Consider the following 13,509-nt stretch of genomic DNA (forward strand, 5'->3'; position numbering starts at 1 on the left):
AAAAGCAATTGCTCAACATTTAAAAATAACAAGCTACACTATTTGTACAGTTTAATAGATTTAACTTGTCTGGACTGTTTAATAACAAAGTAACTTTGAAGCAGTTAGATGTTTATAAAATATACTTTCCAAAGTTGAATAAGTATAAACCAAAGACACCAGTTTTGGAGAAGAACCTCAAGCTATCTGTGAAGTATGTTTGTGAAATATTATTGTTTGAAGTTACTTTGCTGACTCAGGGCCTGGGCAACGTCATCAAGTCTACTGTGAATTCTAAGCCATATCAAAGTATGCTTCAGTAGATTGTGAGGCCTTCTATTCGAAAGTTGAATTTGAAATGCCAATGGAGACTTCAATACAATAAAGATCTGAAGCACACTAGCAAATCCACTAAGGAATGGCTCCAAAAAGAAGAAATTGATGGTTATGGACTGGTCTACGGAAAGCCCTGATTTGAATCCCATTGAAAAGTTTTGGGAGCATTGAAACAGGCAGAACCTGGAAGAAAACCCGCTAACATGTTACAACTGAAGGAATTTTGCAGGTGAAGTGGTCAAAAATTTCACTGAGTTGATGTCATAAAAACAGTTCATCAGTTATGCAAAATGCCTACAAGAAGTCATCCCTACTAATGGGGGCAATATCAAGTTCTGAAATCAAGGATGTGCTTACTTTTTCCCCAGCAGATCCACAGTAGATGATTACACCTACACTGTACAGATATTTCTGTTAAATAAATAACTAAAAGGTAAATTTTTCTTGTGTTTTATCTCAAGTATATCACCTTTATCGGCAGGTACAGTTTGCATGAAGATCTACTGTTTGCATGTTCAAATATGTAGAAAACATCGAGTTTCCATGGGTATACTTACTTTTTCAAATGACTGTACATACATTTAATGCCTTAGGAAGATAAAGTGACTAATTGAAGACCTCACCTGTCTTGTACAAACACTTTTGTAAAGGTACAAGGCCAGTGATACTTACATAAGTAGATTGGGGATAGTCAATAACAAGAACAAATATTTTAAAAAGCAAACAATGTGTGCTTATGTATATACTTGCAAATACTATTTTGTTTATTGTATATACTTTTATAAATACAGTACTGTTCTGAAGATGCATGGAAGTAAGAATTTCAGTGTGCTTTGTACTGTACACATAACAATAAACTTGAAAACTAACAATATTAAGCACAGCTTGGAGCCAGTCAGCAATCAACAATATCTATTTTACATGGACGTTATCGCAACCATTGGCTCAACCCCAACTGACATCAAATACAAATGACAACGCTACAAAGTTTTATTGTTAAATGTGTTACTGCCTCAGAAAGCTGGCTTCCTCTGACAGTGTTATAGTAGAAGTCTTTGTGCACTGAGCTGTGTAGAGTGCTGCATTGCTCGAAAAGGTTTGGTAGGTTAGTTTGCAGATTTCAGTGCCTCTCTTTACTTTTTGGCAGGTAATTATATGTCTTTCGTCCATATTTGTAGCACCTACAGTAACTCTTGATAATTCAATTTGTACTACATTTAAACCAGTTAGAAAGCATCTAAATGTTATATCAATTGTGCATTTACAGTATGCCATAATCAGGAAATACTTCATGTACCAGTTTAGTAAACTTGGCAGGAAATCCTTTTAAGCTTTCTTTCACCCAGCTCCTTGCAAACACTGCTCTTTTAAAAGTCATTAGCAAAATGAATAAGTGGATTTTTCAAAGTAATTTTTTCAGTTAAGATGATCTAATTAAATGTGTTAGAATTAGTAACCAATATAAATACTGAATAAATTGCAAAATATTTTAAATAAATCCAGGTCAAACTTTGTTAAAATTACAAGAGTAAAACAAGCTGTTAACTTTATTTTATGCATTGTTTTTTTTCTTTTCCCCCCCGTTTTTCAACCTCTGCTTTGTTGCAGCAGCTTCGATTTTTTTCCGTTTTAAAAAGAGTTTTTTTGAGATTTCATTTTAAATTTAAACCCTTTGGATATTTACATAAACAAAATAGTATAAAGGCAGCCGGGGGTTAGTGCCCCCCAGCAAATTGGGGGCAAACCCCAGATAGAAGATTGTAATAGGGGAATTTATCCTTTTTTTTAACTGTATTTTTACCCTAAAGAAACATACTGAAACTATATTGTTCCCTAACCAGTGTGCTCACTAGGGATCACTAGCCCAATAGAGCTATTTTTAAAATTTGGAAACTACTCTTTGATTGTTCCTTTTACTAAAATCTGTTTGGACTGAAGTTTTTGTTGTTGACTTATGCTCTTTTTTGGCCCTGTCCATTCTTGCCTGCTACTTTAACATTTTAAAAATTGGGGGGTCCTTTTTTAAAATGATCAAAAAATTTCAGCGAGATGAAATTCACTTGATTCACGATGTTAGTTTCTGTATTGAAAACTTTTAAAAAAGATGGAAAAAAGAAAATGTCGGGGAACCCCATCTAGGTCTTCTCTCCCGCTCTAGGTATTTATCATATATTGCAGTTTAATGACATTACATAACTCTGTTTATAAACTGAAAGGTTTAAAATTTGAACACTGGCCCAATGTGCACCTGGCATGTGTCTGGCCATATCCTTCTAAATTAAGCAAAAGCTGACACTATTATTTCATTATTCACTGTGATAAAATGTATTTTTTGTCCTTTATATATAACCTTTTAAAGAATCTATATTTAGGCAAACCCTTTTTTGTCTATCAAATTTAGCAGAAAAGTTTCAACTTATAATTACAATTACCCACTATTAACTCCACAACGTATTAACAACCTGAGCCACTTTATGACCATGTGACTTTTCACCATTTTTTTTATGTTGTACTATTGTACTTATTCTTTCATATGGTATATGTTTTAATTGATTTTATTATTGTTATTTTATGGAAAATAAATTTAAGAGGATTTTTATTGAATCTCAGTATTACAAAAAAAAATGGGTTACGAAAAAGGATATTTAAAATGATGAAACCCCGTAATTTATTTTCTAAAGTATCTTCTTTTGAGCTTTTTAAATTAATTTTCTTGTTTTTTGTGAAAGCATTTTTGGATGTATATTACTTTTGAAAAATTTTAACTCATTTAAATATGGACTTTAAAATTAAAATTCAAGGTCAACAGTTGAACGGGCCCTACCAGGGATTATCCTCCCGGTTATTTTGGGGAGGGGTAGGGAAAAAAAAATGGTGGAAAATTTTTTTTAAAAAAGTTTTTAAAAATTTTAAAAATGCAAAAAAATTATTTAAAATTGGTTTAAGAAAATTTTTATCTTTAATCAGGCAATTGGGGGGGGCCGAGGTTTTTGGGAAAATGGTGGGGGGGGGTTTTGGGAGGGGTTTGGGGGAGAAAAAATCCCGGGCTGGAAAAAAATTCTTAGGGTTTGCTCCAAAAATACCCTCCCCCTGGTCCCCAGAGTAGACAAAATTTTTATTTAAAAATATCAAGTATAAAAATTAGTATTTTTAAAATGTTGAAAAACGAATATAAAAAATGAATGTATTCTTTTAATCCATCCCTTTTGCTCCTGTTGGAAAGAGAAAAACCATTTAAGAAGCACATAGTAATTCACACACATACAATGCAAACATTTAAAAGTGCTTTTTTAGTTAAATGGGATGTGGAAATTCTACAAATTAAACATTGTTTTTAGATAAAAAGGTTAAAATGTTCTACTTTAATGAAAAAAATATACCATCAGATCAAAGTGAAAATTTTCAATTTAAGTCAACTTTTGATATCTTTCTTCTTCATTGTTGCTTTTTTTTTTTTTTAATTTCCCTTGCCCCCGGGCGGTGGGTAAATTTTTGACATCCTACCACTTCATTTTTATTTGGACTGTGTTTTTTGAACTTGTTTCAGTCCTTTCCCACCCCACGTTCCTTTTTTCCATCCACTGCCTAACCTCCAAAAGTATTTTTTTCCTCACCTCAGCTTCACTAGTAGGACCTCCTTTGGCATTTCCCCAAAATGTCCTTGTTTACATTGCATTTCCGTTGACTTTAACAAAACCAATGGAAGGGATATTTATATTGATTTTCATTTCAGATATGAAAAATTTTTGGGGGGAGTCGGGTGGGTTAAAAGGCATGTCGTTAAATTTCACGTTTTTTGGGGATTTAAAAAGGGGGAAGGTGTCAACGGCAAACCCCGTTTTATTCATCTAAATTTTTCCAAATTGTTTCGTTTTTTTGCTCCATGTTTTGGTGTGCATTATGCATTTTTCTGTACTAACCCCCTGTTGATTTTTTCCACCCTTTTACTTAGTATTACAAATTTGTCTGAGCGGGAAGCATAGGCAACATCTGAAAAACTTCTTTTTAAAATTAACCCTTTCAAAGGATGTCATCCTATGAAACATATTATTACTAAAAAATACATTTAAGAAACATTACTTTGCATGGAATAATAGGTAACAATTGTTTTTTTATTCATAACATTCTTTTTTATCTGCTATTTTGTGGTGATTAGTAAAATAACTGTCTGCTTTCATACTCATTGGTATTGGGTTTGAACTCTGAAATTTTGACATAGAGACCGGTTTAGGAAATTAACTGGTTGCAAAAGGGGGTGAAGACAAATAACTAATTTTCTCAATGAGTGCCCAAACAAAAGAGACAACCTTTCGTTGGGGGAGGGCACACCCCCTGGGGCCCAAAATTTCACCTTATATTTCCCAGTCAGAATCAATCAATCAATTAATCATATGAGAAGGTTCATTTCCCATCATGAGGGCAAGAGTATCCCAGTTCCCATTTCTGGAGTACCCCTGGCAGCCAAATGTTCTGAACTACATCTTTTTTAAACTGCTGAAACTTTTAATCATCAATTAACAAATCATATAAAATTTTGGGTTTTTTTTTGCAATGGTAATTTTTTTAAATACCAAATGGTCTTTAGAGAGGAAAAATGCATCAATAAAATAAAGTTTTAAATTTTCTGTACCTGAAATTTTTTCCAGGTATTGGGTCAATATTTTTTCTAAGAAAAATAATTAAACATTATGCAGTAATGTCTCAAAACAAATTAGGTTTTTTCTAAAATTTTGCATCCAAAAATTTAAATTTTAAATTTGGCATCATAAAAAACAAAACGACAAAAAATTTTGAAAATTTATGTTAGATTTATAATATTCCTTTTTGGTAAAACAAAACAATTGTGCAACTTTAAAAAAAACAAGCTACAATATTTGTACAGTTTAATAGATTTAAGTTGTTTGGGCTTTTAATGAAAAATAACTTTGAAGCAGTTAGATGTTTATAAAATATACTTTCCAAGTCGAATAAGTGTAAACCAAGACACAGTTTTGGAGAACAACCTCAAACCATCCCCGTGAAGTATGTTTTGTGAAAAGTTATTGATTGGGGTTACTTTTTGACTCGGGGGGCCGAACCCCAAACAAGTCAACTGTGAATTTCCTCATATCAAAGTATGCTTCAGTAGATTGGAGGCCTTTATTCGAAGGAATTTGAAGCAAATTGGGCCCTTCGGGATAATAAACAATATAATAATGAGTATAATGAAGCAATAGGAAAACCACTAAGGGAAATGGCTCCAAAAAAGAAATTAGGATGGGCGGCCCCGGAAAGCCATTTTTAAACCCCTTAAAAGTTGTGGGGCCATTTAAACGGGGAGTTCCGAAGAAAACTCATGAAAATCTTACAACTGAAGGGAAATTTTTCAGGTGAATGGTCAAAATTTACTGAGTTGGTGTCATAAAAACAGTTCAAAAGTTATGCAAAATGCCACAAGTCATCCCTTAAAAAGGGCAATATCAGGTTTGAAAAACAAGGGTTCTTACTTTTTTCCCCCGCAAACCACGTAGATGATTACATATACAGATATTTCGTTTAAAAAAATAACTTAAAAAAAAACATTTTTCTTGTGTTTTTTTTCAAGTATGTCCCTTTAACGGTAGGTACAGTTTGGCAAAGATCACTGTTTATGTTCAAATATGTGAAAAAAGCAAAACGTTTTCCCTGGGGTATACTTTTTTCAAAAATACTGTACATCCATTTAGTACCTTGGAAATAAAAATGACTAATTGAAACCTCACCTGTCTTGTAAAAACTTTTGTAAAGGTAAGGGCCAGTGAACTTACATAAAATAGTTGGGACAGTCAATAAAAGAACAAATATTTTAAAAACAAACGTGTGGTTTTTTTACATACTTCAAATACTATCTTGTATATTGTATATATTTTTATATATACTGTTCTGAAGATACATGGAAGTAAAAATTTCAGGGATGTACTGTACACATAACAAAAAATTTAAAACTAACAATATTAAGCACAACGGGGGAAATTTTGCTGACTGGGAAATAACAATATCTATTTTTAAAGGAGGTCAACCATTGGGTCAGCCCCAAATGACATCAAAAACAAATGACAACCCTTAAAGTTTCATTGTTAAATCGTTATGCCTCAAGCTGGTTTTCCCCTGACAGTGTTATGGGAGAAGTCTTTTTGTATGACCGGGGGTGCTGCATTGCTCGAAAAGGGGGTTGGGAGGTTGTTTTCAGATTTCAGTGCCCTCTTTACTTTTTTGGGAATAATTGTATGTCTTTCATCCATATTTGTAAACCCACGTAACTCTTTATAATTCACTTGTACCTTTTAAACCAGTTAGAAACATCTAAATGTTATATCAATTTGTGCATTTTGGGATGCCATATGGAAATCCTTTTATGTACCAGTTTGTAATCTTGGCGGAAATTTTCGCTTTCGTTCACCCAGCTCCTTGCAACCTGTGTTCTTTTAGAAGTCATTAACAAAATGAATAAGTGGATTTCTCAAAGTATTTTTTTTTTTCAGTTTAGATGATCTAATTAAATGAATTAGAATTAATAACCAATATAAACCTATACTAATAAAGAGAAAGCCCTCACTGACTGACTCACTGACTCATCACAATTCTCCCAGTTCCTGTGTAGGTAGAAGACTGAAATTTGGCAGGCTCATTCCTTACAGCTTACTTACAAAAAAGTTGGGCAGGTTTAATTTTTGAAATTCTACGCGTAATGGTCATTACTGGAAGGTATTTTTCTCCATTTACTGTAATGAAGTTGAGCTCGAAAAGCCGTGGGGGCAGAGTTTCGCGTTACATCATCCACGCCTCCCACGTAATCACGTGAACCGACTGTCAACGCAGTGCGTAGAAAACCAGGAAGACCTCCAAAAACCACTGAAGAAAACATGCATTATATAATTGAGAAGGCAGCGAAACAATAAGAAGCGGCGAAGTGACATATACTACCATATTCATGAGTGCTGCTACTTCGAGGAAAAGCAAGGTGTAAACCTAAACTTTAAATTAAGTTCACAGACAGGCTGCCACTGGCGTTTCACATGCTCATGGGTAATACGGGATATAAGTTTAATGAGAGGACGCTTAGGATATAAACGAGAGTTTTGATCACTTTGTAACTAAGTTAAAATTGCAGGTGAAGGGGTGTGCTTATGCAAATTCCGAGAGACTGTGTTTGTGGGGATTGACAGTTAAAGGCGGTGGGGAGTCACGCCATTATCTCCCCTCTTACCTCATTTCGCTCTGAGGCTGAGCTCCGTGGCTAACGCCATCGAAACAACTTTGTCACACTGCCACCAAATACTCACAGAAAAATCCATAAGTTAATACACACGCTGTCTCCTAGAAGTTTCTCCACACTCACTATATTCCACGCATCCCCTTTTGCATACCCTCTGATCTCCCATTTCAGATTCAGATGCCTCCAATTTCCAGTATGGTTTAGCTGCTTGCGATGATGACAAGTAATAAGTCTAGGGGACGAGCCACCACAAAAGCGATGCCATTGATTTCAGGCAAGATTGCTTTTCTCCTGGACAACTATACTTGCATTCTCAAAAGTGAGCTTGCACAGCTTCGTCATATTACAACCGGAGTGCAGCCAGAAACTTTTAAGTGCCGGGTCTTAGATAACATTAAATTAAGCCGTGGACGCCAGCAGCATCACACAAGATAGCAGCTTACGAGAACTTAATGAAGAGCGAGTATGCAGTGATCACTTCTATACATCAAACCTGTTCAAAAACGCATTACACAATTGACAAGGTGATGGCTTTATATGGTTCGTTTATAAAGCAGCGGAGAGGCTGTGTGAAGGCAACTACACAAAAAGCAGAGCTCCACACTCTGAATGTATTGCTGGCATCACCGTTATACCCTCTGATCTCCCATTTCAGTTGAAATGCCTCAAATTTCCAGTAAGGCTCTGCTTCAGCGATGACAATTAATAAGTCTCAGGGACACACCCTACAAAAGGTTGCCATTGATTTGAGGCAACATTGCTTTCCACCTGGACAAAACTATACGCTGCATTCTCAAAAGTTATATATACTGCTCAAAAGAATTAAAGGAACACTTTTTAATCAGAGGTATAGCATAAAGTCAATGAAACTTATGGGATATTAATCTGGTCAATTGGCATTTGCCATAGAATACCAGAATTGAAAGGTTCACCACTGGCTGTCCTGTACTTTTCACAGATGAGAGCAGGTTAACCCTGAGTAAATGTGAAAGACGTGAAAGGGTCAGGAGAAGCCGTGGAGAATATTATGCTGCCTGTAACATGGATTTAGCATGACTGGTTTGGTGGTGGGTCAGTGATGATCTTGGAGGCATATCCATGGAGCGACTCACAGACCTCTACAGGCTGAACAATGGCATCTTGACTGCCATTAGGTATCAGGATGAAACTCTTGGACCCATTGTCAGACCCTCACGCTGGTGCAGTAGGTCCTGGTTTCCTCCTAACGCACGACAATGCCTGGCCTCATGTGGCAAGAGTATGCAGGCAGTACCTGGAGGATGAAGGAATTGAAACAATTGGAATGGCTCTCACGTGATCCCCTGACTTAAACCCAACAGAACATCTATGGGACATTATGTTTCGGGTCCATTAGGCCGCCAGGTTGCTCCTTAGACTGTACAACAGCCTGTGGGATGCCCTCATACAGATCTGGGAGGAAATGCCACAAGACACCATCTGTCATCTCATTAGGAGCATGCCCAGACGTTGTCAAGCATGCAAGCTCGTGGGGGCCACACAAGATACTGAAAAGCATTTTGAGTAGCAGAAATTAAGTTTTTGAAAAAATGGACTAGCCTGCCACATCTTCATTTCACTCTGATTTTTTAGGGTGTCTACACAATTGAGCCCTCTGTAGACAGAAAACTTTTATTTCCATTAAAGAGACTTGGCATCCTTTTGTTCCTAAGATATTGCCCTGTAGATTATTTGTATAGATATCCAACTTCATATTGAGATCTGATGTATCTAATGTGTTTCTTTAAAGTGTTCCTTTAATTATATATATATATACACACACACACACACACATCCGATCTACATACTGTCAAACAAACGACCCACACACCATAAGCACAACCTTGAGAGGCTTTTACCTTTAGCGAGGACGTCTGAGGGGTTGACCAGAGTGTGAGTGCAGCAGTATGTACTGCCTGATGAGCCCAGAATTAGAGTGAGCAAGTGCCTGCATACTTGTTTGCATTATTTGATAGTAAAACTATTTCAATATATTCAAAATATATATATATATCACGCTTACCGATTCGTTTTACCCTCGCAACCCCTTAGTTTGGAAGAGGTATGAAAAAATATAGGAGTTAGCAGAAAACCAGATCCCTTAATTTAAGCTTTAGGAATCATGCGATACTTTATTCGGAGCCATCAATAATTGTTTTGGTAAAGCCATACTCGGTGTAATCCTCTTTCCATGTTATAATATTTCCACGACTAGCCAAGATTAAATGAACGGTAAAAAAGTAAGAGCGAAGTGAGGGTGACTCAGGCAGGCAGGCGACAGCTCAATAGCTCGAATTTGGATATACAGTAAGTATGTTCTATTTGAGTAGCCAGAAATATCTTTGGTAGGAATGTAAGTTGGATTTAGTCTTTAAATTTCTATGGTGAAGAAAAAATTTATGCAATGATGATTAAATTTAACTTTCATTCCTACTAAAATATATTTCTGTCGACCAAATAAAAATTACTTATATTTAAAATTTAAATAGAACTTGAACAAATACGATAGTTCATAATACCCACGCAGCACTAAGTGCACGTAAGATTAGCAGTCATCCCTTTTAACAAGCAGCGTATTGCACTGATACGAAATAGCCTGCCCATTTAATTATTTAGGAATGGATAGATAAATTAAGATTTTGTACAAATAATGTTTTAAATTTTTCTTCCTCAATGGATTCTGGCACCCCAGCAACAGCTGCCTGCACCCCAAAAGTGATATGTGTATATATATATATATATATATATATATATATATATATATATATATATATATACAGTGGTGTGAAAAACTATTTGCCCCTTCCTGATTTCTTATTCTTTGCATGTTTGTCACACAAAATGTTTCTGATCATCAAACACATTTAACCATTAGTCAAATATAACACAAGTAAACACAAAATGCAGTTTTTAAATGATGGTTTTTATTATTTAGGGAGAAAAAATCCAAACCTACATGGCCCTGTGTGAAAATGTAATTGCCCCCTTGTTAAAAAAATAACCTAACTGTGGTGTATCACACCTGAGTTCAATTTCCGTAGCCACCCCAGGCCTGATTACTGCCACACCTGTTTCAATCAAGAAATCACTTAAATAGGAGCTGCCTGAAACAGAAAAGTAGACCAAAAGCACCTCAAAAGCTAGACATCATGCCAAGATCCAAAGAAATTCAGGAACAAATGAGAACAGAAGTAATTGAGATCTATCAGTCTGGTAAAGGTTATAAAGCCATTTCTAAAGCTTTGGGACTCCAGTGAACCACAGTGAGACCATTATCCACAAATGGCAAAAACATGTGAACAGTGGTGAACCTTTCCAGGAGTGGCCGGCCCGACCAAAATTACCCCAAGAGCGCAGAGACGACTCATCCGAGAGGTCACAAAAGACCCCAGGACAACGTCTAAAGAACTGCAGGCCTCACTTGCCTCAATTAAGGTCAGTGTTCACGACTCCACCATAAAAAAGAGACTGGGCAAAACGGCCTGCATGGCAGATTTCCAAGACGAACCACTGTTAAGCAAAAGAACATTAGGGCTCGTCTCAATTTTGCTAAGAAACATCTCAATGATTGCCAAGACTTTTAGGAAAATACCTTGTGGACTGATGAGACAAAAGTTGAACTTTTTGGAAGGCAAATGTCCTGTTACATCTGGCGTAAAAGGAACACAGCATTTCAGAAAAAGAACATCATACCAACAGTAAAATATGGTGGTGGTAGTGTGATGGTCTGGGGTTGTTTTGCTGCTTCAGGACCTGGAAGGCTTGCTGTGATAGATGGAACCATGAATTCTACTGTCTACCAAAAATCCTGAAGGAGAATGTCCGCCATCTGTTCGTCAACTCAAGCTGAAGCGATCTTAGGTGCTGCAACAGGACAATGACCCAAAACACACCAGCAAATCCACCTCTGAATGGCTGAAGAAAAACAAAATGAAGACTTTGGAGTGGCCTAGTCAAAGTCCTGACCTGAATCCAATTGAGATGCTATGGCATGACCTTAAAAAGGCTGTTCATGCTAGAAAACCCTCAAATAAAGCTGAATTACAACAATTCTGCAAAGATGAGTGGGCCAAAATTCCTCCAGAGTGCTGTAAAAGACTCATTGCAAGTTATCGCAAATGCTTGATTGCAGTTATTGCTGCTAAGGGTGGCCCAACCAGTTATTAGGTTCAGGGGCAATTACTTTATCACACAGGGCCATGTGGGATTGGTTTTTTCTCCCTAAATAATAAAAACCATCATTTAAAAACTGCATTTTGTGTTTACTTGTGTTATATTTGACTAATGGTTAAATGTGTTTGATGATCAGAAATATTGACAAACATATAAAAAGAATAAGAAATCAGAAGGGGTAATAGTTTTCACACCACTGTATATACACAGGTGTGAAAACTATTTGCCCCTTCCTGATTTCTTTATTCTTTTGCATGTTTGTCACGCAAGATGTTTCTGATCATCAAAACACATTTAACCATTAGTCAAATATAAACACAAGTAAACACAAAATGCAGTTTTAAATGATGTTTTTATTATTTTAGGAGAAAAAAATCCAAACCTACATGGCCCTGTGTGAAAAAGTAATTACCCCCTTGTTAAAAAATAACCTAACTGTGGTGTATCACACCTGAGTTCAATTTCCGTAGCCGCCCCCAGGCCTGATTACTGCCACACCTGTTTCAATCAAGAAATCACTTAAATAGGAGCTGCCTGACACAGAGAAGTAGACCAAAAGCACCTCAAAAGCTAGACATCATACCAAGATCCAAAGAAATTCAGGAACAAATGAGAACAGAAGTAATTGAGATCTATCAGACTGGGCAAAAACAGCCTGCATGGCAGATTTCCAAGACGCAAACCACTGTTAAGCAAAAAGAACATTAGGGCTCGTCTAAATTTTGCTAAGAAAAATCTCAATGATTGCCAAGACTTTTGGGAAAATACCTTGTGGACTGAGACAAAAGTTGAACATTTTGGAAGGCAAATGTCCCGTTACATCTGGTGTAAAAGGAACACGGCATTTCAGAAAAAGAACATCATACCAACAGTAAAATATGGTGGTGGTAGTGTGATGGTCTGGGGTTGTTTTGCTGCTTCAGGACCTGGAAGGCTTGCTGTGATAGATGGAACCATGAATTCTACTGTCTGCCAAAAAATCCTGAAGGTTTATAGACAAAGGCGGACTACTTTTTCTCTCTTTCTTTCCTAGGTGACGGCGAAGCGGAAGTAGAAGCAGACAATGGCCGACAGTGAGATGAATGCGCTGCCGTCGTTGTCGAAGAACTCCAGGCACTCGACAAACAGATTCAGAAACTCCTGTCCAGATGAAGGTACCTCAGAGACTTGAAGACTTGGCTGCTGGACAAACCACACCAAACAACTGAAGTCGGCGTAACATCAACCCCACCTCTGCACTCAAGTCCAAGGGCAAGTAAGCTTCACCCCGCGCTCGTAGGAACAAACAACGCTGATGAAGACCTCGACGGGTTTCAGCTTTGCAGGCGGGGGTTCAAGGCTAGAACACCTCCATCAGCACAGGCGAGCATTCAAATCCAGAACTGATTCGACCCTCTCTGCGTCCCCAGTCTGCCTTCAACCCCGGGTGATGTAATCGTGGTAGGTGATTGATTGTATGAAACCTGAATATCACGTGCCCTAATCAAAAATCCTTTGTTTCTTGTTTTCCTGGTGCTCGAAGTTCGAGATGTGATGAGGTGGGTGCCGACCTTCTACCAGAAGCACAAGAGGGCAATTGGATCCATCATTCTACACGCCGGCGTAAACGACATAAGGCACCGAGTCAGAGGTTCTCAAGGCTGACTTCGCAGCACTAGTTGAAGACACGAAGGAGAGGACCCCATCCAAAAATCTTCATCTCGGGTCCACTACCTCTCGCCAGACGATCGAATGAATACTACAGTCGTCTGCTGGGTTTAAACAACTGG

Source organism: Polypterus senegalus, unplaced genomic scaffold, assembly GCF_016835505.1.
Source record: "Polypterus senegalus isolate Bchr_013 unplaced genomic scaffold, ASM1683550v1 scaffold_2334, whole genome shotgun sequence".
In the NCBI taxonomy this organism is placed as follows: domain Eukaryota; kingdom Metazoa; phylum Chordata; class Cladistia; order Polypteriformes; family Polypteridae; genus Polypterus; species Polypterus senegalus.